We start from the raw sequence: 27,548 nt of genomic DNA, 5'->3' as shown, positions 1-27,548 counted from the left end.
AGATGCTTTAACGTTATTTTTAATTGTGCAGGTGACCCGAGTACATCACATAAGAGATTTAAATATTACCCACAAAGTCTCCATTGACCATCTTCTCCCCCAGCTCCTTTCTGGCTCTGGTGGTAACCACTTACTGTGGTGTCTTTGGAGACCTTTTACTGTATGTGTGTGCCTGTGTGTGAGCGTGTGCAGGTAGCTGGGCACATACTATGGGAGAGCCTTAAAAACTAATATTTTTAATATGTAGGGGTGCGGTTGTGGTTGTAAAAGTTTTTAATTCTTCAGGGAAGTCCTAAGATACAGAGAATGTTTTTTAACAGGTATATAGGATTCTATGTTAAACGTACTGTGGTTCACGTAGCCATGTATTTATTAAAGCTTTTCTGTTTTCCCTTTTTTCCTATTAAATTCATGTAAATGTGCATATTGTTTTTTATTTAAGACTAAGTGTTTTTCTTACGGGTTTATGTGTGTTCTCTTAACATAATAAGATAACAAATGAATTATTATTAATATTATTAATAATATTGAACAAAATATATTCATAATATAACGAACCACTATTTATTATTCTGTACAATGAAAATAAGTCAGAAATTGCGTGAATGTGCTTCTGTATGTGGGTAAACACATTTATAAATAATGAACTTTTCAAAGGTTCTGAGGAGGTAAATACTGTCTGTTGACAAATGATGATTCAGATGAGCTGACAGTGAATCTTCCCGTCACTCATTTTTCATTCAAAAGTTAAAGCCGATGGATTTAGGAGCCAAGGGCCTCGTGCCGTCTACACTTGCTGGTATTCACGAATTACACTGGAAACCACAGCAAAGGAAGGAAGCACTAGTATAGAAAGTCTAAAAAAAAAAAAAAAAAAAGGAATTCACCTTTACAAAATCCTGAATGAAAATAAAAAATTCTCCCTAAGATCCTGACTTGTGCCGGTTCTGTCAAATTTTTAAAAGAACGTTAAGCCTAAAGTAAAATAAAAGAATTCCTTGGAGGGAATTCTCTCCACTTATTTTTCACCATCTTACTTTGTCACAGATTCCAGGGAGATATTAATACTTGCCTACGGTTTCTGTTCTTAGAACGTGACACGGAGATGTTAGTTTCTGTAAAAATACCCTATTGTCGCTGCACTCAGCCTCCGTATGTCTCCTCGTGAGGATGCGTACCCCCTCCTCTGGGTGTCTGTGGCACCTGTCTCATGTATCGGTGGACACATTGTGTGTCCCCAGTGACCTGGAGCGGACCATCCCTGGCAACTAACCCAGCCCCGGGCCTGGTGGTTGCACTCAGTAGGTCCCCGCCTGCACTGGCACACTCGGTGGCCCGCCCACCGAAAGAGATCAGCTATCGGTGTTTCCCACGGTCCTAGCAAGCGAGGAAATCCCAACCTGAACCACGTAGCACTAGGAAAAGGTGGCTGGGCCCATCAGTTTTGGGGAGGATTGCAGAGGTATGTGTAAGCCAAAGCTCGAGCATATTTAGGGCTTCATGAAATAATCTGAGTTGATGCAAAGTTTGACTACACCTGTGAACGTGAGTAATCCACGCCTGCATTTGGCCACAGAATCTGGGTTGGAATCCTGGCTCTGCCACCTGCAAGCCGATTTCTTACCCTTTCTCTCCGACCTTCGTTGTCGTACCTGTAAGAGGGGGAGCGGTGCCTGCCTTCTCTCGCCGTTGCTCGGACGAGGCTGAGGGCGGGCGCATCCCAAGCGCTCGCTCGGTGGAGATGGTGGGATTGTTACGCGGGGACACCCCCAGAAGTCTCACTCAAGCTGTGGGTGACCAGTCAGGGGAGCCAAAAGTGCTTTCCTTGTCCATTCTAGGTTCCCATTCTAGGTTCTCAGCTGCGGCTCCTGTAGCAAAAGACAGAGCAGCAGGAGAGAAGCAGTGTATTTGTTAGCGTGTGTGTCTCCTGTATACGCGAGGAGCTCGGGGTGGCCAGCATTTGGGCTCGCCTACCCTCTTCGGCTAAGAAGAGAAAGCCAGGTGTGGAGAGCAGGTGGCGGCGAGGTGGTCAGGAGAGTACGGCACACAGGGAAGGTTGCTTCTCCGTGGGTCCTTTTGTGAGTCCCCTGTTCTTCCTTCTCTTCCTGGGACACACGGAGGAGCACCCTCGTGCAGGAGACTTCCTTTGTGCGAGTACATTTCCGTACTCTGTTTTCTGAGCCGCTTCTGTGTCTAATAATTAGCTCACAATGACCCTTGTGCCAAAGAGGCACATTTGGGTGACATATTCTGGTCTCCTGCAGTAGGGAGGGGCCTGACGGCAGCAGACAAGAGGAAGAAGGCAGATCACCGGGTAGGATGAGTGGGTTCCACCGGCCCCCTTGGTGGGGCGCTTGGTGGAACGGGCAGACCGGGAGCTTTGCAGTTTGCAGACCGTAGTTTGAATGCTGCCGGGGGGATTTGGGAAGACTTTTTTCCACGTGTGGGGTAGTGGCTCTTGTCCCTGCTTCAGTAGTAATCATGCTGATAGACCCACGGAAGGAGCGGCGTGGGGGCGCTTGTCCACCAAATGCTTGTGCCATCTTTATTGAGCGTCCCACGCCAGGCGCCTCAGGACAGCCAGGTAGTGTTTCTTGCAGCAGGCTTCTGAGTTTGCAGCAACTGGGATTCGCTTGGAATACAAGGATACAGGGAGTTTATAAGGCAAACAGCTAGTCAAAGGGTGGCACTGTCCCCAAACAGTTACAATAGTTTGTTACTATTAAGAAAAGTGAAAACTGAGGGAAAAAAAAAAACTAAGAAAAGATACAAACAGGTAGCCTGTGTATATTCCTTTTAAGGTAGAAAATAAAGTCACGCACACACGTCAGCACACACGTCAGGAATGCTGCCCCCCTTCTGGTTAGGTGGCCGATACGGGGGTCGCCATTGGTAAGTGACAGATGAATCCACAGGGGGTGGGGGTGATGTATACAGGATGCCTCCTCCCGCCAAATGAGGCCATCACTTTCTGGGTTGTGAAATAGTTGTTGAAATTTCTGAAAACCTTTTTTATTTCAGTTATTTCTGGGATTTTGTATAAGGGATCACATTCAAATGGTTTTTTTCCTGGAAGGCCTTGATTTGAGGACTAACCTCTCTGTGATAGCAGTGTGTCGTCAGTCATCTTATTTAGAGTTTTTTAAACCTGACACAGGGAAAAGGTGTTTTTTCCCCTGTATTATCAGTAACTCTGAGTACCTGCTCTGATTACACTTTACTGTTCAGTTCACTGCTTTTATTTAGTAGAAATGTAAGAAACCCTGTGACAGTACTTCTACGTGTATTGTGCACGCTGTTGGTAAAAGATGATTCAGCGGAGCACCGGGGTGGCTCAGTCGGCAAAACGTCTGCCTTCGGCTCAGGTCATGATCTCAGGGTCCTGGGGTCGAGTCCCACGTTGGGCTCCCTGCTCAGCGGGGGTCTGCTTCTCCCCCTGCCCCTCCCCCTATTCATGTGTGTGCACAATCTCTCTCTCAAATAAATAAAATCTTAAATAAAATCTTTAAAGAAACAATGATTCGAGTTTTTGGTCTTTAGAGATAAAAGCTTCTTTATATTCTTCCATTGATCAGAATTATGTGGTCTGCCCCATTTCCCCCTTCGTTCCGGCTATCAGAAATCTAAAAGTTATTTTAATATTCAAGGACACCAGTGACTTCATATTTGTGCCTGTTCCTTCCAAGTGCACGTGAGACTTTCTTGGATGTGGGTAATATTGAAATAATTTAATAAAATGAACTTGTAACGACAGGGTCATCCATTCATTTGGCTTATTATCTTTAAGACTTTTGGACAGAAAATGACATGCAGTTTTAATTGGCTGTGCACAGGCCAGGGATCTCGATGGAAACAGCAGGGCCGAAAGCCCTGTGACAGCTCAGACGCTGTGTGGTTTGTCACGGGGGTGGGGTGAGGACTGAGGAGCATGCTGAGGGCTTAAAGTATGCCGTGCATGGACGGCTGGGGCTGCTGTTCACGCTGAAGCAAATAAAGACTGGATGAGGAAATTGCTCAGCACGCGGGGCTGAAGTGTGCGGCCGCGTTGGTCGTCCCCGGCCTTGGTTCTGCTCTGCTGAAAGCGCTCATTGTGCGGTACCCTGGTTGTTTGTTTGCGGCCCGTGTCTCGATTAGAGCTGCGGGTGGTCCGGCCTGCGTCGCCTTTTGTTGGCTGCACCCAGCACAAGGCCAGCAGCGTGTTCTTGACATACGTGATTCGTGTTCCTGAAATAGCAGATCACAAGGCACATTTTAGGCCAGTACGTCTTGCAGTATATGGACAAATATTTTGGATAGTCTAAAAGGGTGGGGAGGCATTTTTTTGTACCCAAAGTATAATAGGTGTGTGTTCCCCCGCCCCCAGCCCCAAACTCCTGCAGCCCCACATTTCTCGAACTATGCAGTTTCTAAGAGCAGTTTGGTGCTGGCCCCGGCTGGAATGGGGTGGGTAAGTCTTCGTCAGGCAGCCCTGCTGGCCTTGTCCCCTGTGCAGGTCTGTGTGGCATCAGGCTGGACAGCCACCATGGGTTTTGAGGGCCTGTAGTACACCCGCCATGTGTTGTGCTGAGGACGCAGTGGTGACCAGTGCAGATTCTCTCCAAGCGACAGGGTTCCTACTTTGGGAGTTTTAGAGGCAGACTCAGGTCTTAGAATTTATACAGTGAACTTTGTGGTTGCCTTCTGTTTTCCTTGAGGGCGGGTGACACAGAGGACCCTGTAAGCGGATAGCGTGACAGGCATGGGTTGCGCTGTTTGTGATAAGGATGCTCTCCTGTAAACAAAACCAGACAAAGGTCTTCTGATGTACCTTCTCCTCCTGTACCCAGTCTCACCCCAGACATGTCCTTTGTGGTGTGCCACTGACGTCACCTGTGTCCCAGCCCTGGGACCCACGGTGTGGATGCCCGTCACTTTGGGGTCGCCACAGCCCGTTGTAAATAACCCTCTCCAGCTGCGTTCCTACTGGGTGGTCATAGGAGGCCAGAATATGTTGCTTCAGTGGGTGACATGTCATGACCTTTCAGTGATCTGGGTTTCTTGGAGGCACAGAACACACCATGGGGATGAGACCTGGATTGCGCTGAGCGTTGCTGTGCAGAATTCCGGTTGGTGTCAGGCAGCACCTTGCGGAGTGCTGGTGTCTGCCTGAGACGATTCCCCGCTCGCCTCACTGGAGAGTCTTTCAGTTTTGAGCAACAGTTTCTGCTTTCTGTGTGTGGTGTCACATGGAGCCCATTACTTGACTTCTTCGTGGCTCAGAATCCTCATCTGTACCGTTGGGGTCACTTGAGGAACCTCGGAGTGGTTTTAAGATCGAATAACCTCTGTGAGGTGCCTGTCACGGCCCCTGGAGCAGATGGGCCGGCAGCGCACGGAAGCTACCCCTGCCTTTTAGGACAGGAGACTTGCCTGCCCCAGGGGTTTGAAACACAGATTTCTGTAATTCCTTGTACCAGTTCATGCTTACTGGTGTTTTCATGAATCCGCAGAGTATCTCAGATCCTACGGATCACATGCTTCTCGGTCTGTGGACTGATGGGTCTGCTGGCTGGGCCTTTCCCCTCTGTCTGAGGCCTGGGTCTTGATGCACAACAGCAGGTGCAGTTTGATTGATTGATTGATTGCTTGATTGGCTTGTACAGTATTCAGTGGCAGGTCCAGGAACTAAGCTCTTTCCATAAGTCATCTTGTTGAACGAATCCCTACAAGGAGGACACCGCAGCACTGAGCGCTCAGGCTGCTTGTTGACGGCCACGCTGAGGACCTGTGATGGACGCCCAGGCGCCTGGGCCTCCTTTCCCCCATCGTGCTCGCACAAGGGATTTGCGGACACGTTCAGTCTGGGCTGGTACCGAGTACTTAAACACGGTATCTCTGGTTCAAGGGCACGTGCTGTCTGTCGGGTGTAAGGACGCTGTGCTCGGTGTTCCTGCTGGACCCTCTCCTCGCCTGTCCCTGCCTGGCTCCTAGTGGTCGGGTCTCGGGGGAGGCAGTGCCGAGTGGTAAGAGCACGGGACTCTGACGTCGCACTGCCGGGAGATGACCCCCAGCTCTGCCCGTTGTGAGCTGCGTGACCTAGAGCAATTGACTTGTCCTCTGGGTGCCTCAGTCTCTCACCTGCAAGTTGGGGACAGTACATAGTACTTCAGAGGCTCATTGTGCGGCTTGGGAGCACACAGACACGCGCCCCTGGTGCCTAGACGGTGCCCGGCACGTCATGAGTATTCGGTGAGTGTCTGGCGGCGACGACAGGGTGTTCTCCGAGCACAGCTGTGGGCTGTGGTGCACGGGCCTGCCCGGCGCTGCACACGTGGCGGGCACTGTGTCACGGTCTGGAGGGACTGGACGGGTGTGGGTGGGCACCGGGTCCTGGGCCGGGCCCCTGGACACGTGACCTCTTCACCCTGCAGTTGAATCTGCCCCGTTGACTCGCCGTCTGGGCCGTGACCGTGTCGGAGGGCGCCCGCTGATAGCGGGGCTGGACACGCGGGGGCCGAGGCCTCCCCGGAGGCTGGCGAGGCAGGCCCCCCCGCTTACACACAGGAGGTTCTCGGGCCTTGAAGGCTGGTGGTGCAGATGTCAGACTCCGGGCAGCGGCGAGGTGCTGCCGCGAGCCCAAGCAGAGCCGGGCCCCCGGGCAGGGCTCACGGGGCACTGCGAGCACTTGTGTGCACTAGTGCAGCTTCCACGAGGCCGGGGCTGAGGCTGGGGCCGCTCGGGCAGCAGCAGGCGGGCTCGGCGCGGAGGTGGTGGGTGGGCACGTGGTGAGCACGCGGACTCCACGTTCCTCAGTGAGGGCCTTGCTTTGAGGGGGGCACCAGGGGGCTAAAGCCCAGGGACCTGGGATCGAGTCCCGCATCGGGCCCCCTGCTCTGCTCACCACCCCAGCTTGTGCTCTCTCAAACAAACAAAATCTTTGCAAAAATTCTCGTTTTGGGGAAAATCTTCATGTTGACGCCAAAAGGGTCGTACTTCAGGTTAAAGCAGTCCGCCTGCCTTGCCTCCTCTCCCGGGACCCTCCTTACCCCGCAGGTTTCACACTCAGGTTTCGGGGAGCCTCACGCCTCTCCCTTTGGGCCCTCTGCCTTTGCGCTGGAATCTCCCCCGGCGGTGGAGCCCCAGTCGGCCTGGAGCCCCGCAGCCCGCGGCCACACGGACCCGGGGTTGGCGCCGCCCCCCCCCCATGCAGACCGCGGGGTTTCTGCCCGTGGTGTGGGGCTGACGCGTCACACGCCAAAGGAGCTTCCCAAGAAGGGACTTGCTTTGCTTACACACAGTTCCAGATTCTTCCCTCCGGACGCCCCTTTACTCTGAGAAGCGGCAGCACACTTTTGTCCGTCGGGAGCCCCCCTTCCCCACCTCGCTTGCGGACCTAGTGTGGGTCCCCGGGGTGCTTGCGCGGGTCACCTGCACGCAGCCTGGCTCGTCGGGAGCTCTGGACGCGTTGCTCGCTTATTTACAAGTGAGCGTGTGTGTGAGCGGGCAGGTGGGCACTGGGTGGGCCCTGATGGGCGACACGCGGGATCCAGAGAAGGGGGGCAGGTGTCCGTGCAGGGGCAGCGCTGCAGGTGGACCTGTGGTGGGGCCTGCGAGCGAGGGCAGGCGGGGTGTGGCCTGGGGCCCCGGGTCCCCGTGCACCGGCCTGTGCGTCTGTGCCAGCGGGGAGGTGTGCTCGGCAGCGGGAACGCGGGCGGCCCTCGTGCCTGCCTGGCACAGCGTGTGTGGGCGTGCGGGTGTGCGTGCAGGTGCTTGTGTGTGCGTGTGCGCATGTGCCGCGGGCACAGAGCCCCTGGCTTGGGTGGGGAAGGCCTGTGCGCCGTCTTCCTGTGATGGCACAGTCCTGCTTCTCCAGAATGTGGTGATGAAAATACTACTCTTATTTGACAATTTTCTTCCGATTAACTTTGTGTCTGGGGTTTCAGAGTTTTGTTTCTTTTTTGCCTATTTTTTAAAAGTATTATTTATTTGACAGGGAGGGACAGAGAGAGACAGAAGGAGAGAGCGCACGAGCAGGGGAGGGGCAGAGGGAGAAGCAGCCCCGCTGGGTGAGGGCCCGACGTGGGGCTCGATCCCAGGACCCGGGATCATGACCTGAGCCTGAGGCAGACGCTCCACCGACGGAGCCACCCAGGTGCCCCCTTTTGTTTTTTGGACCATTTTTCCTCATTTTCTCATCAGTGGTTAGAAGTAGGGACGTAGACACACCAGAAGACGGTTTCTATCGCGTGGACTCCTCCCCAGCCCACGTACGGGCCCGCAGACAAGAAAAATGAAGAGCAGCAACTGCGTCTTCTTTCTTTGGAGTCTGTGGAGTTTTGTCGTCCACTGCAGGAAGAATTGTGGAAGTGCGTGTCGGAGGGCAGGCAGCTGGCGTCCGGAGGGACCGTCAGCCTTCCAGGAGGACCGCAGGCGGCCCCTCGCGCTTCCTGTGGAAGGTGCCGGTCGGCCCCGGGGTTGCGGTGACAGCAGACGCGTGCACCTCCGAGAGGCCTTGGTGGAAGGAGAGTTTCTGTGTCAGTGAAGGGCGTGCACTTCCCCGCGTCCGGATGCGCGGCCCCCCAGGACGCAGCCCCTGCTCCTGAAGCATCACCGACGAGGGAAAGACAGCGACGGTGCTGGGCCTGCCCTCCCGTGGTGACTGGGAGCGGCAGCCAGCCCTGTGGTCCCCGGGGCCAGGGAAGACGTCCGTTGGGCCTGGTCCCTGCCCGAGTGGTGGGGTGGCGTGCTGGGCGCGCGGCGTCGGAGCTGCTCAGTTGGTAGGGCCCGGCCCTGGAGGGCTGCCGTGGGAGGGGACTCAGACTGCGGTGTGTGTGCGCAGGGACGCACCTAGCAGGAGCCCCGGATGCCAGGCGGGGCCCGGGGGCCACACGGAGTACTGAGTACCTGGGCCCGGCCGAGTCCTGCGCTTCTGGGGGACGCAGAGGGCTCTAGCCTCGCCAGCTGGGGGACAGCAGGAGGACCACCGGGAGCAGGGGCCCCATGCAAGGACTGGGGACACGGCTCAGACTCGCCCCAGCCAGGCCTCCCGGGGCGAGGGGGCCTGCCGGTGACCCAGCTGCCCTCTGGAGCACACGGAGCCCCCCCACTGTCCGCCTTAGGAGAGAGGAGAACGCAGAGAAGCGGGAAATGTGGCTCATGCCAACACGCAGAGCAGTTGGTGGAAGCAGAGAGGCCCTGCACCCTCTGCTGCCAGAGGAGCCAGGACACTGGAGGAACCAGGCACAAGAGGAGCCCAGCACTTTCTGTTTTTAATGTCAAAAAGTAAGGAAATAAAAGTCAAGAAAATGAAACAACGATGGGGGGCGTGTTGCAGAGATAAAGGAGGTGTGAGTCGAGCCGAGCACCAGGACAGTTTAGTCCAGCGATAAATTATTCACCACGTGGTAAAGATTATCAACTAGACCTTCAGGTGTGACGACAAGTGGATAAATAGATGAGCGACCGACGTGGTGCCGCGTCACGAAGGGGGACGTGGACGGGGCCGGAGTTGGAACGTTGGGCACGTTGCTGCCATTGCAGTGAAGTCCGTGCCAGGTACAGGTCAGCGATGGAAGCGAAACCCGTGGATCCTTTTGCCGAGGGACAGGACATTTTCGTAGCCTCAGAGTGTCTCCTCACCAATGACTTACTAGTTTTAAGAGAAAAATAATTTTTTTTAAAGATTTTATTTATTTATTCATAGAGACACAGCTAGAGAGAGGCAGAGACACAGGCAGAGGGAGAAGCAGGCTCCACGCAGGGAACCCGACGCGGGACTCGATCCCGGGTCTCCAGGATCAGGCCCTGGGCTGAAGGCAGGTGCTAAACCGCTGCGCCACTGGGGCTGCCCAGAAAAATAATTTTTTACCGGAGAAATTGGACAGGACTTTGCCTGGGTGATTAGAGTAGATATTGCCAAGAGGGGCCGATGGACGTCTGTGCCTTCAGATGGACCCTCGGAGAAGAAGGCGTCACCTCCGAGGTTCCTGGCCCCTAACGCACGGCCTGAGTTGAATCATGAGGAGAAGTCAGAGCGGCCGAAGTGGAAATGCTCTGTTAATTCCGCAGGGGTGGAGGACTGTTCTTCTGAACTGTGGGCGCTGTGTGTTTCAGCGTCCTGGCAGCCGGAAGCGGTGCACCTGCCCCTGGAGGACCCTGAGCTTGGAGGAAAGAAGCGCCGTGAAGCGCACTGTGGGGTCGACTGGATATGGTGGTAAAGTACTGTGTCCGTGCGGCGTTTCCTGAGTGATGACAGCGTTACCCTCACATACGGACACCCGCATTCTCAAGAAGTCAGTTCTGAAGTACTTAGAGGCGAGGCGTCGTGACGTCTGGAACGTGACGTCTGGAATATATCTCCACGGGGCTCGGAAACGTTGCGTGAACACGGGAGGCGGCCCAGCAGCGGTCACTGTGATTTCAAGTGTAAAGGAAGGCGTGTGAGCAGGATCCGCGCGTTTCTTAACCCCCCGGGGTGGATCGTCTACCTTTGGAGGTGTGTGCGGTATAGACATGTAGTCCCACGGCCGTCGCTGGGTCCCTCGCCAGGCAGAGCCATTGCTGTGTCTGTGGGCCGGGGAAGCGGATGTGGCGCACGGAGACTCTTGGGCTGAAAGCATCCCGTTACGGTATGCTGTGACGGCGGAGGGTTGGGATGAGGGGCCACAGAGGTGGTTCCTTCGTCTCCCAGGTGCTGGTGACAGTCAGGGGAAGGCCCTTAAGCTTTGGGAACGCCAGCTGCTGCCTTTAAAATAACACTTGCCCACTTTCAAGATCTTACGGCTCAAATGAGAAAATGCCTGCAAGAGGTCTTCATAGAGAACAATTTCTTCTAAAAACCTCAAATCACTATTAATAGTTTTGGCAAGAGGTGACAAGTGGCTTAGGCAGGAGGCTGGTGGCGAGTCTCCTTACCTCCGGGGCCCCAGCTCCTTTTAAGTGCGGAGGTTGATGGTTCAGGCGAGTTTCTTTCCCCGGCAGCCCCTTGGGCTCCTCCCGGTTGCCTCCTTTCTCATTTCCTGCACTTACTATTCCAGGCCAAGCTCCAGCGACCCAGGAGCCGTGGATCTTCTGACTTCCGAGAGCAGCGGAGCACGAGTGGAGCAGAGGGTGTGTGTGCACCACGACACGTAAGTCACACTCGGCCTTCTAGCCGTTTGCGGGCTGTCGTGGATCTCACGTTCCCCGGGGTTGCCCCTGCTGTTCTGAGGTCGTGTGCGAGGCTCTGATGCATGGAGCCACCGTCCAGGCCTTCGGGTGAGCCCAGCTCAGAGCCAGCCCGGGGAAGGCCAGGTCTGGGAAGGCTGCTTGGGCCAGTGTGGTCGAAACGTGGGAAGCTGAGGGCGCATGAGAGAGCATCTGCCAGAGTCGCCGGAGGTGACGACAGCGAGGGCATCTACGAGATCTCACGTCACATGATAAACAAGGACGTTGAAAGGATAAAGGGCCACCTGCATTAAGGAAAATCTCTGCTTGAGCCCAAGTCACTTTTCACCTTGAACCAAAACTATAAATAGTGATGTATGTGATCGTAGAAGAAGTTATCAGGGGAGGCTCCAGGCGTGGGGTTCCTAGGGCGTCCTTTGGGCCCAGGCCTTTCCTGTTATCCTGGAATTGGTTCTGATCGAGGCTCTTATCCGGGAAGATCGTGGTTGCTGTGCAGTTGGACAGCCTCGGGCCGCGCCACTCGGGGTGCCAGCCTGGCGGGACAGGGAGGGCGTGTGCAGACCTGGACCCGCAAACCATGTCTTGTGCTGAGGGAGTCTTTAGTGAGAGTGAAAACCCCCGCGTGAGACTGCGTAGTGCTGCTTGTTTCCATTCTGGCGCATAATTACTGCCTCTGTGTAGAGAGGCTCTGTGTATTGCTCAGTGTTGCTTGTTTGAAGGCTGGTTAAGAATGGTGTGTTGTGGGGCGCCTGGGGGGCGCAGGGGTGGAGCGCCTACCTTCGGCTCAGAGCGTGACCCCAGGGTCCTGGGATCGAGTCCCGCAGCGGGGTCCCTGCAGGGAGCTGCTTCTCCCTCTCCCTGTGTCTCTGCCCCTCTCTCTGTGTCTTTCATGGATAAATAAATAAAATATAAATATAAATATATACATATATATATTTAAAGAAACATTATGTTGTATGTATGTTGTATGTAGCGTTCTGCAGGACTCAGTTGTGTTGTTCAGATTCAGTGTTTGCATGTGATTGTAGTGAATTATTTTTTATGATTAAATAAAATTCTTATTGTAAAAATCTATCACATTTTATCTGTTGCTCTACTTCCTTCCCAAGTTGGGCATTCTGTTGCGAGTCTAGTGGGTGTAAGATAATATATCACTCTGGATGTAATTTGCCTTTTCCTGATTGATGGTGAGGTTGAGCATCTTTCTTTATAGTATCCTTTGGAGAACAGTTTGTGATTTTAATGTGGACGGAATTTTCAGTCTTTTATTGTATAGCTAATGTACTTTTCTTCATTTTGAGATTTTTGGTTTTTTTTTTTTTGAAGTATAGTCTAATATTCTCTTAACTGTGTGTGTTTGATTCATTTTCATTGCCTTTTTTTTTTTTTTTTTACATTGAAGTTTTTGTCGAGTTGTGTTCCCGTTCAGTACTTTTCCCTCCACGCGTTGGAACACACTCTCTTTCTGCTCTTTCTGTTCTGCTGTGGTTACTCTGAAAGTACACTGCGCGTGCTTCACAGTTTGGACGGCAGTCGGCAGTCAGGATGTTCATCCCCTCCCAGAGCAGCGCAGAGCTCACGGGCACCGCGGAGGAGCGTCCCCTCTGTTGTGCGTTCCGCTCTGTACGTCGGTTCTGTTTCGCTGTACCCGTCGGACCAGGGGTAGCGTCCAGATGGTACGTTTACCTTCGTATGTACCTTTGCAGTGCTGGGATGTGGCTCCTTCGGAATTGTCCTCCCTTGGAAGCACTGGGTGGTAGCGTCTCCCGACCTTGGTTTACGTGAAAGCGTGTTCATTTTGCTCTCCTGGGTCTTCGCTGACAGTGGCTGTCTGGCAGCAGCACTGCGATCATACGGCTCGTCACCCCACGGCTTCGCTGCTGCTCTTTGGGAACCCGCTGTTAGGTCTCCCGTCCTTCATTCTTCGGTAAATGACTTGGCCTGTTTTGAGATCACTTATTTGTCACTGGGGCCCTGCACTTTTCCTGCCCTGCATCTGTGTGTGGCTTTCTGGTTTTTATCCTTTTTCTGTTTGTTGTGTGCTCTGTGTCTGTGGATTCATGCCATTCGTTGGCTCTGAAAATTCCCCCGCTATTAATGCTCTGACCACTGTCTCTGTCCTGCTCATTCTCTTTGCTCCTTTTGGTTTTGATAAGCAGGTCTTCGAGCTCCTCTTTGTCTTCTCTGCGTCTTTTAATTTGTAATTGATACTTTCCTTCCTGTCCTTTTTTCCGTTTGATTTTGGTAATTTCTTAAGATTTAGCTTTCGGTTCAATAATTTTCTTTTCAGCTGTGTTGAATTTTTTATTTAACCCATCCTTAGAGTTTTTAATTTCAATGATTATATTTCTTACTTTTTAAAAAAAATATTTGATTTATTTATTTGAGAGAGAGAGTGCACAGCGGCAGAAGGAGAGGGAGAAGCAGACTCTCCCGTGGGCAGGGAGCCCCAGCATGGGACTTGATCCCGGGACCCTGAGTTGTGATCTGAGCAGAAGGCAGAGGCTTAACCGACTGTGCCACCCAGGCATCCCTATTTCTACATTTTTATTTTTATTTTTTTTTAAGATTTTATCTATTTATTCATAAGAGACACAGAGAGAGAGAGAGAGAGAGAGACAGAGGGAGAAGCAGGCTCCACACAGGGAGCCCAAGGCGGGAATCAACCCCGGGACTCCAGGGTCCTGCCCTGGGCTGAAGGTGGCGCTAAACCACTGGGCCACCCGGGCTGCTCTATTTCTTCATTTTTAAAAGCTCAGTTTCTGCTTCAAGTCTGCCTGAGTATTTAATGGTCTCTTTTTTGCTGGCTCATTTTGGTTTTGTTTTTTACTCCATCTTTCATACTTGTAAGGAACGTCAAATGGAGTTCTTTCACGCTCTGCACTGGATGATGCTGGTATCTGGAATCTTTTGTGGTGTAAATCTGTGTTTGTGGCTTGTTTCCTAGTGTCCATGGTGAGTTTTGATTATGTGCTCATATGTGTGTGATAATTATATGTCAGAATGCTGAGCTCTTGTTGAGATTTGTGTGTGTTTGTCCTCAGAGCCAGGACCGTGTTTGTTTCCTTCGGGGGTCCTGGTTTCAGGTTGGGTTTTCCCTCCTTGTAGGAAGCGGAGAGCCTGGGTGCCTCATCCCATCCTGGTATTGACGTGGCCTCCAGGGCGACTCCCGCTCTTGTCTTTGCTCAGGTTCCGGTGTGCTGTCCTGCTGTACCTTCCTGGTGTTTGTTTCTCTACCTGAGGCAAGCCAATGTATGAAAATGTATTCCTAAAAGTAATTTATCCAGAATCTAACTAACTGCAGCACAGCAGACGGGCCCTACAAATACCTAGTCCACCGTAATTTCTAAATTAGTAATACCCAAGCAATACTTCAAAGCCAGTTTTCTGCACGTGCCCTTTATCAGTTTTCTTTGGCTCTTTTTTTTTGTAAATTTTTTTTTTTTAAATTTATTTATGATAGGCACACAGTGAGAGAGAGAGGCAGAGACACAGGCAGAGGGAGAAGCAGGCTCCAGGCACCGGGAGCCCGACGTGGGATTTGATCCCGGGTCTCCAGGATCGCGTCCTGGGCCAAAGGCAGGCACTAAACCGCTGCGCCACCCAGGGATCCCCTCTTTGGCTCTTAAAACTTTACCTGGAACACGACTGTGTTTTACCCACGGCTGGGGAATAACCGTAGTGATCTCCCTGAGAGCTCGCTAAGCCATACTGAGTACTTGTGTCACGTACTGTGGTCTTATGCTTTTGCAGGTTTTTTCTTTTTTTCCTAGTTAATCTAATGTACTAGTTCTAGTTAATCAACTAGTACTTCTTTCCTTGGAAATTCAAATCTCTACTTTTGGAATAACCCGTAGGCACACAGCTCTTATTCACTCCTCCTTTCTTCTGCTTCCCAATCTATTTGCTGTTCGAGTGTCATTTTTCTTTTTATCCAGAATCCCAGGTATAAAGATTCAGTGATGGATCTCGCCTGCGGGTGCCCTCCTCACGTGGGGTGCAGAGGATGGGTGTTTACTTTGTGAACTAGGGGCGTAGCCTGCACAAACCCGCTGTCCACCCTGCGTGTCCCCTTCACAGGCATAGAAAACAGCGTGAAGTCTTTGATCTGTAAAATGTCAAGTTGCCTTGGGCATTGGCACATGAAAACACATTTTGTTTCGAAGTGGATGCCAGCCAAGGTTGCTGATTTAATAGTTTTTATTCATTCTGCAGCAGAGTAGCCACCTGTGGGCAAGCGCACTGACCAGTGTGTGTGGGTTACGGCTCGGTGGCGGAAGCGCAGTGGGAAGTATGTCCACACTGCACGGTCTTTGTGCTTTGTGGGTTACAGGGAGGATTTTTGTAATCGCAGGGTAATCATAAAAACGGCAGGCCCTGAAAACATCCCCGGGAAACGCCGAGCCCTTGTCTGGAGGATCGCCTGTTACTACTGGCTCAGTACCTTGCCTTGGAAACTAGCGGCGTCATGGTTCTGCGGCTTTTCATCCCTTGGACAGCAGTTGCTTAGTCTTTGTCCTCATGTTTTGGATTATCGTTGGCTGTCAGTTCAGGCACTATGGAAGGCTTTCGCTTTCCAAGTGGTTTGGTTCGCTGGGCTCTCCGGAAGCTTCTCTGGGGGAGCTGGGCGGGAGATGAAGAGCTGGAGAAGCTTGCCGGGGGTGGCCAGTGCATCCCAAGGAAGCCCTGCTCAGCCTCTGGGGCCAAGGGCCACTGTGCACGAACGCCCACTGCCTGAGCGTGGGCAGAGGAGTCCAATCCCCCATTCCGTTGCTCTTGGGTCAGGACAGTGATTGGGGAGAGTGGCCACAGGCCCTTTGGACATCCCCATTCTCTTCATTCACTGTGAATGTGTGTCCCGTTGAAGCCTGAGATTCGGATCACTAGCATGATTTTAACCCAGTTCACCAGAATGCAGTTTCTTGTAGGGATGTCCTGACTCTGGACCCATCAGAGTGATGCAGAGAGACAGCCCAAGTACGGGTCTCTCACATGTCCTCCCCAGTGAGCGTGTGAGCTGGGGCTTCACAGTCGCTGTCAAGGTGAGTGACCGTAAATCTGAGTGCTCACCAGGCCCCGTCGTGTGACCCAGAGCAGTGCATGGCGGCACGTGCTCTGCGTCTCGCAACCTGGGTTGTAATCGGGCTTGTGTAGACCAGGAACGATGGGCTTCTCCGCTGACTCAGCATGGGGATGCTTGGCCATTCACGTTCCTCCTTTCCTGCACGAGGTAAGGAACTTGTCTATTTCTAAAGAAGGTTTTGAGAAGCAGGCTTATTTTTAGCACCTTCTTGTCCAACTTGACCTCCATCCTGCTCGGCAGGTTCACACGGAACGCTCGTCGTTATACCTTTTACTTGCTGCCTGTGGAGATGCCCAGTCAGGGTTGGCAGCGTGGTGTAGAGGGAGTCACACTGGGTTCATTGGTCGCCAGACAGCCTGTGGTCACGCTGAAGTTCTGTTCCTGGTCTGTGTGACCTTGGGTAATTACTTGGCTCTTCTGGGTTTTATTTGCCCACCTAATAACTGCCTTCATTGGTTCATGTGCTGGAGCAGTCGTTCTCAGATGTTTTGCTCTTAAGAAACCCTTTCTACTGTTAAAAATTGTTGAGTACCCCAAAGTGCTTTGCTTCTGTGGCTTGTATCTTGCATTTTATGGTAGACGGGAAAACAGCCCCCAGAGATGTCCCCACGCTAATGCCCAGAACCCAGAACCCGTGGACAGATCACGTTATGAGGCGAAAGAGACAACTCCTGTGCGTGAGCTGAAGCTCTTGAGATGGGGAGAGGATCCTGAACCATCTGGGGTCACCAGGTCATCACAGGGGCCCTTCTCCGGAGAGGCAGGAGGGTCAGAGCCAGAGATGGAGTTAGGACGGAAGCAGAGACGGAAGTCATGCCACCGCTGGAAGGGAGGGAGCTTGAGCCAAGGAGCAGGGCCGTCTCTCGAAAAGGGGGCCTGCTTTTCTCCTGGAGCTTCAGGAGGAACTCAGCCCTGCCAACGCCTTCATTCCGGCCCCATAAGACTCGTTTTTAGGCTTCTGACCTCCAGAACTATAAAATGATTTGTGTTATTTTAAACCCCACTTAAGTTAGATTTATATTTAAATTAAAAAAAAAACAATTCAGTTACAAATAATGAACCATTATAGGTTAGCATGAATTACTTTTGGGGGGGAGGGAAATAAAATTTTTAACTAGCAGTGAGAAGACTGGCACTGCTTTACATTCTGTGAATCTCTCAAATTCTGCCTTAATAGGAGACAGCTGGATCCTCACGTGAGCCTCTGTCTACAGGCTGTTGTGGCATCAGATGTCACGTAGCCTCTGAAGACGCGCCCGTGTGCTCAGGGCGCAGGGAGCGGGGAAGAGGCAAATCATATCTTGGAGCTATAATTAAAATAGTTTTGGCCTCATGGATGACCTAAGAGGGCTGTGGGTGTCTCCCCACTTGGGGACCTTCAGGGCTGGCACCGTCGCCCCACCGCCACTCCTAGCCCCAGAAGACACTGGGAACTATGGGTCTTATGCTAGGGGTCCCGTTACTAAGAAAGAAAGGGAGAATGGATACCAAGGGGTGTTTAGCGCGCTCAGGTTCTTATTCTAGCAAAGTTCGATGCACATAGTAGGTCATCACCAAAGCGTTGGTTCCCTGCTCCTTGCCAGGGAGGTGGGCATTTCGCTTAGATGGAATCTGTTAGAAATACCTACGACAGCGCACAGCGGTGTGTAGGCAGAGGCATAGCTGCAGCGACTTGCATTTTTGGCATTTGTAGATAAATTATATAAGCTATCTTTTGTTTGCTGCTCACAGGCAGCTTTTTGATATCTTGTTTGGGTCTTTTGAACTTAACAATATGCTTCCTTTCCTTGGGTAGGAGGAAATTTGGAATTGAAATGAGATCCAGACCAGCTTTGATTCATAGTTCTTCTTTATGGGTTTGACAATACAGGGGGCGTGACGTTTCCTCTGGGTCATCCTGCCAACTGGCGGAGTTCCGTGGCCCGAGAATAACCCGGTTCCAGTTTCTGATGTAAAAGGGCAATTAGGAACATTTGTGCTAAAGAGCTGATATTTGTAAAAGATGTGAATAAATAGAGTAAAACAGTTGGGGTTTATGTGGCTTAATGTTGAGCTTCATGCAAGGCTCAGTATCGATCTCACTGACGACCGCATCTAATGCATCCGTCGCACGGTCCTCGTCTTTAAGTCAATTGTCGTAATAACCTTTTGGGTGAGTGAGAACTTGGGAGATACGTTTACATCTGACTGTGTGATCTTGAACTGTTCCCCAGGCCTCCGGGGCGGGTGCAGTGTTGTGGCTCTGACGCCCCAGATTGTCCGTTGGCCAAGTGAACTGCCCGGGACGGGGAGTGTGGGTTTGGGATGGGGGGTGGGGGGATAGAGGAAAAGCAAGGGAGATAATTCTGGAGCCTGGTGCACTTGTCTGGGAGCCACACCTGGGCGGGTGCTTTGGGGGCCAGAGGGTGGCTGGTGGAAGGGTGTTCCTGTTAGGTTTTGAATATTTTTCGGACCATTATTACCTGGTGCTTGTCCACCCCACGCCAGCTGCTCCGGGGGTTCACCGGGCCTTCCAGAAGGAGAGATGTGGGTCTGGCTGCCGGGCCCTCCCCTCTTCAGGGGCTTCACGGCCGTGACCGCTGTGCCCCCGGCCTGCCAGCGGGCAGCAGGCGTGCAGGTGCTGGCTGGGGTCACGAGCCGTGTACTGATTCACTGCAACAGCCGGTGGTTTTGAAAGTAGGGGCTGGGGTAATTTTCTGATACTTTCAGGTCATTGCAGTACAATGAAGATCGCAGAGAATTAGCGTTTTGATTGGGGGGTTCGTCCATTAATCACTAAACACCCACCCATTCCTGTGGAAGAGGCCCGGCTGTCCAGGGCCAAGAGCAGGGGCTCACGGGTGTCCCCAGCTGTTCGCGGCCCCGGGGCTGCCCCTGTCGCTGGCCCCCGAGGCCGCCTGCACACAGGGCTCTGGGGCTGGGAGACGGGAGGGCCCTGGAGGGAGCAGAGGTGCGGGCGGCGAGCGGGCCCTTCGCGCCCCTTCTTCCCGGTGTCCTTGTCGTTGTCGAAGGTCCTTGGGCCTGGAGCTGCCCGGCCCCCCCTCGTGTGTGTGCCAGCGGGGCGCCCTGCTGCGGGGAGCTGGCCGGCGCGGGGTCCGAGCACCCTTCCTGCGGGCCCTGCCCAAGCCCCCCCTCCCCGTGCGCGCTGTGGCCCGACGGCCGTGCCCTCGCGTCCGCCTGATGGCTCCTGACCGCCTGCTCGGGGCCGGGAGCTGGCTGCGGATCCGGGGCTGCTCGGGTGACCGTGGGGCTGGGGAGACACGGGAACACGCACTGGGGACGTGGCCGCTCGGTGAGGACACGGCGGGCTGGGTGGCTGTGAGCCCTCGCGCTCGAGGAGAGCGTCCTGCCAGCCACCGGCAGCCGAGGTGGGTGCCCACGGCCCCGCTCCCCCTGGGTGGCACAGAGCCTCGGCGACAGCCGCACCCTCCGCGCTGCAGGGCCTCGGGTGGTGGAGTTAGACCCGCTGGAGGTGGTGGGGAGGGAGTTCCCGAGGCTGTGCGTGCGCCTCAGGCCAAGCCCGCGGCCAGATGTCAGTTCTGGGCCAGGCCCCGACCTCCACGCGGGAAGGCCGGCCGGCCCCGAGCCCGGAGGCGTGTTTGTGTTCCGCCGTGAGAATTTGTTGGTTAGGGGCCGCCTGGGTGCACAGTTGGTGTAGCGGCCGACTCTTGATTTGGCACAGGTCGTGATCTCAGGGTCCTGGATCCAGCCCCGCGTCGGGCTCCGCACTCAGCACGGAGTTGGCTTGGGGTTCTCGCTCTCTCCTCCTCTCCTCTGCCCTCCCCCACTTGTGGTCTCACTTTCTCTAGAATAAGTAAACATTTAAAAAGAATTTGTTGGTCGCAGACCAAGTGCTCAGAAGCTCAGATACTTAGATTCCTTGCTCCTGCAGCGAGGCCTCAGATACTGAGTCTGGATGGGCCGAGGTCCAGGGACCTGCCAGCCCAGACCAGCTTGTGTCTGAACTTTCCGCGTACAGTTTACTTGTCCCTCACAGATGGTGCCGGTCAGTTTGTCGTCGTGTGCACGTGTTGTTTGAAAGGCAGGGAGTACTGCTGTCCCCGGACTCGGTATGTGACCCCGAAGTGACGGGACACCCCCATCCTGAAACCTACAATGGTTTGCACGTGGCAGCCTGAGAATAGAGAATTGACTTCTAATTTGGTCAAGAGAAAGGGCACAGAGAGGCGTCCTCATTTTCCGAGGCCTCCCAGCAGATAATGGTTGTAAAAACTCGGAAAAGTCTTTTCAAAATATGTGCTTGGAGGGAACAGACAGTGGTAGTGGCTCTGAATCTGTACATGTGATAAGATGTCCTAGAGCTGCTGCAAAAAGAAACAGGTGACAATGACCAGGAACACGTAAAAGCTAATGAAATCTGGAGGAGGGCTGCAACTCGGGTAGCGGGCCTGTACTGGCGTCAGGTTGCTGCTGTCGATGACCCTGCTGAGGTTACGGAAGGTCGGGGTGCCTTGAGGAGCCCCGGGAGCCTCGGGAGCCCCACTCTCTCGGCAGCCTCTACTTGAGTCTAAGATTATTTCAGAATCAAAAGTTAAAAACAGTTAATACCACCCATCCCTGTTAAAAATGCCTAAAAATTTGTTGACCATGGAGGTTAAAACAAGAGCTTCTGCTGGGCAGTTGGGGGCAGTCGGAGGCTCTCCTCACTCCCTGAATATTTAATCAGGTGTCACCCTGTGTCCTCTCTTGGCTCCTTCGCCATGACAAATGTCCTGAGCAGAGCAGACGAGGTTTTGCATCGTGCTCGGTCTCGCTGAGACAGCTGCCCCGTGAACCCCGCCCGCCTCCTGTGGGCTGCAGGAGGGAGGCCCCATCACGTTCAGTGTGGGAGGAGGGGGCTCATGTCTGCGCAGCGGCCTGTCGTCCAACCTCAACACAGCTCGCGAACGTCGGCAGCCAGAGCTGGAAGATTGCCGTGGGAAATGGGAAACTGCGGCTCCGAAGCAGCGTCTCTTGATCAGCAGCCTTTGTAGATCAAGGTCAAAAGCTGATTTTGGAGGGAGACCTAGGCACTGAACTCTTGGCTGTGATTTGGGGGGTCGGCAGGTACAAGGCCTGCTGGCCACGCAGACGGAGCGGCGATGCCTATCGGATGACGGCGGGCTTTCCCGCCCCGGAGCTTCCCAGCTTGCTTTGGGATTAGTGCCCTCCAGACATCACGCCCTTCCTGGTCATCACCCAGGTGTCCTGCCCGTTAGCAGGCGGCGCCCCATCCCCCAGGCTGCACCGGCCCTGTGCGGCCCCGCCAGCCCCACCCTGGAGAGCCCTCGGGACCAGGCCCGGGCCCCCGGGCGACACCGGATGACACTGGACGGGAGCCTTGATTTACGGGTAGAATGGAGTCTGGTACAGAAACGAGAAAGCTGAGGCTTTGAGGCAGGAGGAGCGGAGTGCTGTGGGAAGCTATTTTTTTTTTATCTTTAATTAACTTTTTTCTCCAATTTTTTTTTTTAAGATTTTATTTATTCATGAGAGACACAGAGGCAGAGACACAGGCAGAGGGAGAAACAGGCTCCCCGTGGGGACCCCGATGCGGGACTCCATCCCAGGACCCTGGGATCACGCCCTGAGCTGAAGGCAGGGGCTAAACCGCTGAGCCACCCGGGCTGCCCTTTTCTCCAATTTTATTGAGAAACACGACAGCTTCTGTGGACAGGGAATCATGCCCCAGACTCCGGGCAGAGACTGTCTTTTCTCCCTCTGTGCTGACACAAGAGTTAAAATGAAAGCCTCACATTTACAGTAAATGTTCAGAGTATCTGAAAAGATACAAAATGCTAAGTCATTTACCCCGTTTTTCCCTCCTGTGTGTTCCTGCTGCGGCTGCACGCTCAGTACCTACCCTCCCGTGGACCCGAAGCCGGCTGGGCCTCGTAGCGTTAAGATCAACACACGAGGCTCTGGGCTCTGCCCACCTTCTGCCGCTTTCCTGGGTTCGTGGCCTCCTCCTCCGTCGTGCCTGGGAGCCGTCATTCCTCGGCCAGCAAGCCCAGGGAGGGGTCCCCGACACCAGAGCCCCGCAGATGAGGTAGGCCCCCGGCTGACCCTGGATCCCGTCTGTGAAGCTTCTTTTGCCCCGTGAGCTAATACACTGCCCACCCCGGGGGCGGGGGGGGGGGGGTGAGGGTGTGGACCTGGGCCATTACCCCGCCCACCCCCCTTCCTCCCCCGCCCTTCCCGGCTGGTAAACTATTTGGACACTGAAGCTAGTAGACGTGATTCCTAGAGAATTTTATCCATTTGGTGGTCGTATGTAAAGTTTTATACCTTCTTTCCTTTTTTAGCACCTGCTTTTAAAGCTCGGCCCGAGCGTCCTAGTTGGTTGGCCGTACTTTCTTGTGAAGGTGACAGGCGGTGCCACAGTGGCCATCCTCGGACGTATTTTTCCGCAGGTGTCCACAGGCGAGATCTACCAAGTTGCTGGACTAAGAGTAGAGGGTGGGTGGTTAACGGGGGAGGGAGAATTTGAAGGGTTGATCACAGGGAAGAGAGATGTTGGTAGAGAGAGGAGGTTCTTCAAGAGCGCGACGGAAGGGAGCAAGCGTTAACTTAGGGTCTACTTGCTGCCATTCCCGTGCTAGAGGGGTGACTTCCTGTGTCTCATTTGCTGTTTTGCTGCAATTCGGGCGAGGGGTTGCTGACCCCAGCCCGTCGGGGAGGTCGGTGTGGCGTGCAGGCTCGGTCATAGCCCTGGGATCCAGCCCCCGGGCTGCGTTCCCCGTGCCGACACTGGGACACCATCCCTGTCAGGGGCGCTGGGGACCCCTTGGGTCCCCTACATCTCTGTCCTCAAGTGTGGGCAGCAGAATGGCTGCTTCTCTTAGATTGTTGAGCTCCTTAAACATTTGAGCTGCTCTTATGTACATTCTTATGTGATTTTTTTACTTAAAAAATTTCTCAGAATGAATGACTTTTTTTTTTTTAAGTTTATTTATTTAAGGACTCTTTACACCCAGCATGGAGCTGGGACTCAGAACCCCGAGATCAAGAGCTGCATGCCCCACTGACTGAGCCACCCAGGCGTCCCCAGATTATGTGTTTTTTTTTTTTAAGATTTTATTTACTTATTCACGAGAGACACAGGGAGAGAGGCAGAGACCCAGGCAGAGGGAGAAGCAGGCTCCATGCGGGGAGCCCGATGTGGGACTCGATCCCGGGACCCCGGGGTCACGCCCTGAGCTGAAGGCAGCTGCTCAACTGCTGAGCCCCCCCGGGTGCACCCGATGATGGCTTTAGTGGAGCAGCGTGGCCGCACGACACCCTCGGGGATGTGCATGGCTGCCGCCCGAGGTGTCCAGGGGCACTTGGCTGAGTGGCCGGGCTGGGGGCTCGCGCGGGGTGGCGGGTCACCCGCCGTGGGCCCTGCTGGCCCCGCGCTGCCCCATCCAGCCTGCGGCCGAGCCGGGGTCTGAGCGCCTGGCAGGAACCGCGGCCCCCCAGCTCCCCCTCTCCTCCCCCCCAGGTGGCTCTGGGCGACCCACGTTCCGGGGTTGAAGCCCCGCGGGTGGCGTGGGGCCCCTTAGGGCTGTTTCTCGAGGAGCGCTGCGCCCGCCCGGCCGCTGGGGAGCCCGAGGGTCGGGTCCACAGCAGAGCCGCTCGGGTCCCGGGGTCCGTGGCCCGGGCCCAGTCCCGGTGGGGAACGGAGCAGGCGGCCGCCGCGTGGCCCGGTGGCGTAGCTGGCTGGTCCCTGCGGGCTCGGGGCTCGGGCTCGGGGCGGCTGCGGGAGGGGACGCCGCAGGCCCTTCGGTTGGGCTTTGGCTCCTCTCCGGAAGCTGCTTAGGGTTTTCGTCGTGGCCCAGCGCCCTTGGGAAGGCCGGCGGCCGCGTCGCCTCATGCTGGGCTCGTTGCTCTGGGCCTGTGGGCGCCCGGCTCCGGGATCCGCCTTGGGCCCTGGGCCCTGGGGACCCGGTGGCGCCGTGGTTCTTGCGTTGCAGCGGCGGCGGGCTCCGCGGGCTGAGCAGGCCCTTCCAGGCCCTTCCAGGCCCTTCCAGGCCCTTCCAGGCCGCTGGCGGGAGTCCGGGGGGTTGGGGTGCAGCTGGGTCGGGGGCGGGCAGGTAAGAGCCGCAGTGGAGAGCAGCTCCCGGGGGGGGGGGGGGCGTGGGGGGCGTGTATTTCCCGCCAGACCAGTGGCTCCAGGATCCTGGATTCTCCTAAGGGATCCCGCTCCCGGGCCGTCCTGCCCCAGGGCTTGCTGTGCCTCCGGCTCACTGCCCCGCTCCCAAGGAGAGTCTGGGGGCCGCGGGTTACAGGTGACCGTGTCCCTATGGCGACACTGAGAACCTGCGGTGCCAGGGCCCTTTGGGACTGTCTTGGGCGGGGAGCGCAGGGGAGCCGAGGGCAGGGCTGGCTGGTCCCAAGTCGGCTGCGAACCCCGCTGTTCCGAAGGCAGTGAAGTGCCCAAGCGCCTTGAGGCCCTGTGGTCGGGGACACCGCGGACATGGTCGGAGCTCCGTGGATGGCGGGAGTGGGGCTTTAACCCAGGGGAGGGCGGGGGAGAGCAGGTGCGCCTGCACGGGCTGCAGGGCCGGTCAGGCAAGGCCCCGGGCGGTGACTGAGCCGCAGGTGTGACGCAGGAGGGGAAGGTGTCCGCAGGCTGGGGAGCCGCTGGCAGAGGCCCTGAGGCAGAAAGCACCTGGGCTGGTTAGAGAAGCTGACGGGGCTGGTGAGCTCTGGGACGGGGCGGGGAACGCTCAGAGGTGGCCGGGGCTGGGCCCACGGGACCTGGACATGGACCGCCCGGATTTCATTCCAGAGAGCAGTGGGAGGCCACCATACGATCCACGTGTGTTTTTCAAAGAAGACCTCAGCTCCCCAGTGGGGCTGGGAACATAAAGGACGTGGGGAGACGGGTGTGGAGCTTCTGCGGCCATCCAAGCTTGTGATGACAAGGCCTTTTGTTGCTCAGGTGGGGACAGAGGTGACTACGGAAGGTCCCGTCTACAGGACGCAGGGGGAGGCGCGGAGCGGCCGGGAGAGGGGTGGCCCAGTCTGGGCAGAGAGGAAACGGGCATCTGCGGTTTGGTTGGCGGGGTGTCTGCTGGACACCGTCCTCCCCGCTGGGTACACGCTCCCCTGGATATAGGGGGGCTGTGCCGCGCAGGGGGTGCCCCTTACCAGGAGACCGTGCGGGCCGACCATCTGCTTGTGCTCCTTGCTCAGGTGCCGATCCTCCGGGAGGACGGGTGCTCCTTCGGGCAGGGGTTTTAACCCGCGTGAGTCCGGTTGTATCCGCAGTACCGAGAACCGTGCCTGGCATCTAGAAGGACGTCCACAGGTGCCCGTTGACGGAATCGTGACTTTGATTCGGGTTCTGGTCTTCGTTCGTATCCTTTTCAAACTTGACGGACTCGTAATTAACCTGAGGCTGGAGAGAAGTGGGCGCCGGGGAGGTTTCGGTGCTGCACTGTTCGTCTGACTTGGCTAGACTTATTTTTAGGCAGGATAAGTAGAAACATTAGATTTTTCTTTTTAAATTCAGTGTTAGGTTAGACGTGATAGAGGAAAGCAACCGTGGAAATGTCTCAATACCACATTGTTTTTGGTGGTGGTTCTTTACTACCGAGTGTAGACCCCTAGCTCTCCATCTGATGTGTGGTTCAGATTTGGGGGCTAATCCACAGCCCCTTGCACTCCCTCTGAGCTAATTGCTAGTTTTTCTTAGACGGTCCGTTGGCCTCTGATGCCTGTTTTATTCTTTCTGGGGAGAGGTGTGGAGGCCAAGATCCAAACTCCCTGGAAGACCCTGAGAGCAGCATGGGATGAAGACCTCCTGTTAGAGATCTCGGTGGATCTCTGCGTCTTCACAGAGCCAGAAGTCTGAAAGGACTGATAGTCTGGAAATGTTTTCCTAGACCGTTACGACTTTTTGGGATTCAGTCCAGTGCTGTCCCTTGTGAAACAGGAGCAGGATCCGTGCCGTGGAAGAGGAGGCAGGGTAGGAATGGGTCGGTGTTGCTGTTGGAGCCTGAACATGCGCCCGTCCCCGTTGCCCACTGGGTGCATCGCCCTGCACAGGCCACGTAAACCCTTTCTCTGAAACGGGCATCACCAAAGTTGTATTATGATTTGAGGGGTTTGGGGAAGACAGATACGCATCATTGTTACCGTTTATACGCTGACACAATCGGCGCTCTTGCTGAGTGGGATTTAAAGGTGGAATGGCCTTCGAGACAGCTGAGTGTTACGGTGTGTCGCTGGGCCCGTCCCGTGCTCCCCAGACTTGCCCGAGCTGAAGAATCTCCTCAGGTGCTTGTTAACAAGGAGGGCTTCCCAGGCACACCCAGGCCGCGGGGTCAGATCTCCACGGGAGGGGCCTGGGAATCTGGTTAGGGGGCAGGGTGGTGACACACCGGGATTTTGTGAGCCCATCCTGAGTTGCAAAATCCTGCCTGGTGGATTCCAGATAAGTGCGTGTGCCTGTCGGACTGTGTCCCAGCTTCGAGGCAGGAAGCCCGGTCGCTGTTGATGGAGGCCGCCTCATTCAGGGTGTCCGTGACCCTGGCGGACGGAGCAAGCTTCTGGGTCCCGGGTCCCCAGGACCTCGAGGCGGTGCACAGGTGCCCACAGCGTGGCGCTGGTGTGACGAGCTCGGCTCTCCTGCCTGCCTGCGTTCTTTCTCTTGGTAAAACCCGTACGATCTTAATAACCTGCCGTGTTAAACACGTAGAGCAAACTCGGTTATCCTGACAGTTATCCTGACAGCTCTTGGTCCCCGCGGGTCTCCGGGCTGTCAGAGTGACGGCGACGGGAGCAGTAAATGCACACGGAGGTGACCCCCGGGCTGTGATCGTTGGCGGCCAGGCCAGCAGCTTTGTTCTTTCCTCCTGTGAGGGCTGCGAACCAGGAAGGAACGTTTCACTCGACTGCACTCAGGACAGCGTGTTCTTACTCAGCTGTTCTGGGAAAACAGCGTTTGTTGTCCTCACACAAGCCACACAAGCCCGCAAGTTTGTCCCCATCTGTGCCTGGGCGTAGCCGGTGGCTTCCCCTCACCGACGCAGGCCCGAGCGTGGGACGTCCACGGAGGCCTGGCTCTCTGCAGCCCTCCGGAGGGAGGTTAGGCCTCTGAGACGACTGCAGGCCTCCCAGCCTCCGGCAAGGGGCGGGGCGGCTGGGGGCTCTCACAGGCTCCAGGAGACCTGGAGAATCTCCCCGGCAGCGCAGCTGGCGTGGGCCACGGCTTCCGGCCCGTCTTTCAGTCCCTTAGCGCTCAGGCTGGCCTCTGCTGTATCCATTTATTTGCATCATCGTGGGAGAAATGGATTTGCCCTGAGTATCTTATTTGGATGATAAGTTCGCT

The 27,548-nt window shown here is 55.0% G+C and overlaps 1 protein-coding gene and 1 long non-coding RNA gene across 6 annotated transcripts in view; one reads left to right on the top strand and one right to left on the bottom strand.

Annotated features, from left to right (window-relative positions):
- SGMS1 (sphingomyelin synthase 1) overlaps positions 1-27,548 on the top strand; it is a 229,116-nt gene that overhangs the window by 34,804 nt on the left and 166,764 nt on the right. For 3 of the 5 annotated variants that reach the window (XM_038576035.1, XM_038576039.1, XM_038576038.1), the window contains exon 2: positions 11,016-11,108. The exons of the other annotated variants lie outside the window; for them this stretch is intronic. The gene's annotated coding sequence lies outside the window, so the exon portion shown is untranslated. The remainder of the gene's footprint in view (positions 1-11,015; positions 11,109-27,548) is intronic. 5 annotated transcript variants of the gene reach the window in all.
- LOC102155271 lies at positions 551-2,228 on the bottom strand. Its single transcript, XR_005379550.1, has 3 exons — positions 1,975-2,228; positions 1,653-1,868; positions 551-857 (listed from the first exon to the last, which is right to left on the bottom strand). It is a non-coding gene; the product is annotated as an uncharacterized LOC102155271 (long non-coding RNA).

Source organism: Canis lupus, chromosome 26 (genome assembly GCF_011100685.1).
Source record: "Canis lupus familiaris isolate Mischka breed German Shepherd chromosome 26, alternate assembly UU_Cfam_GSD_1.0, whole genome shotgun sequence".
In the NCBI taxonomy this organism is placed as follows: domain Eukaryota; kingdom Metazoa; phylum Chordata; class Mammalia; order Carnivora; family Canidae; genus Canis; species Canis lupus.
The sequence above is the reverse complement of the archived record's forward strand: the minus strand, read 5'-3'. Positions and strand labels throughout refer to the sequence as shown.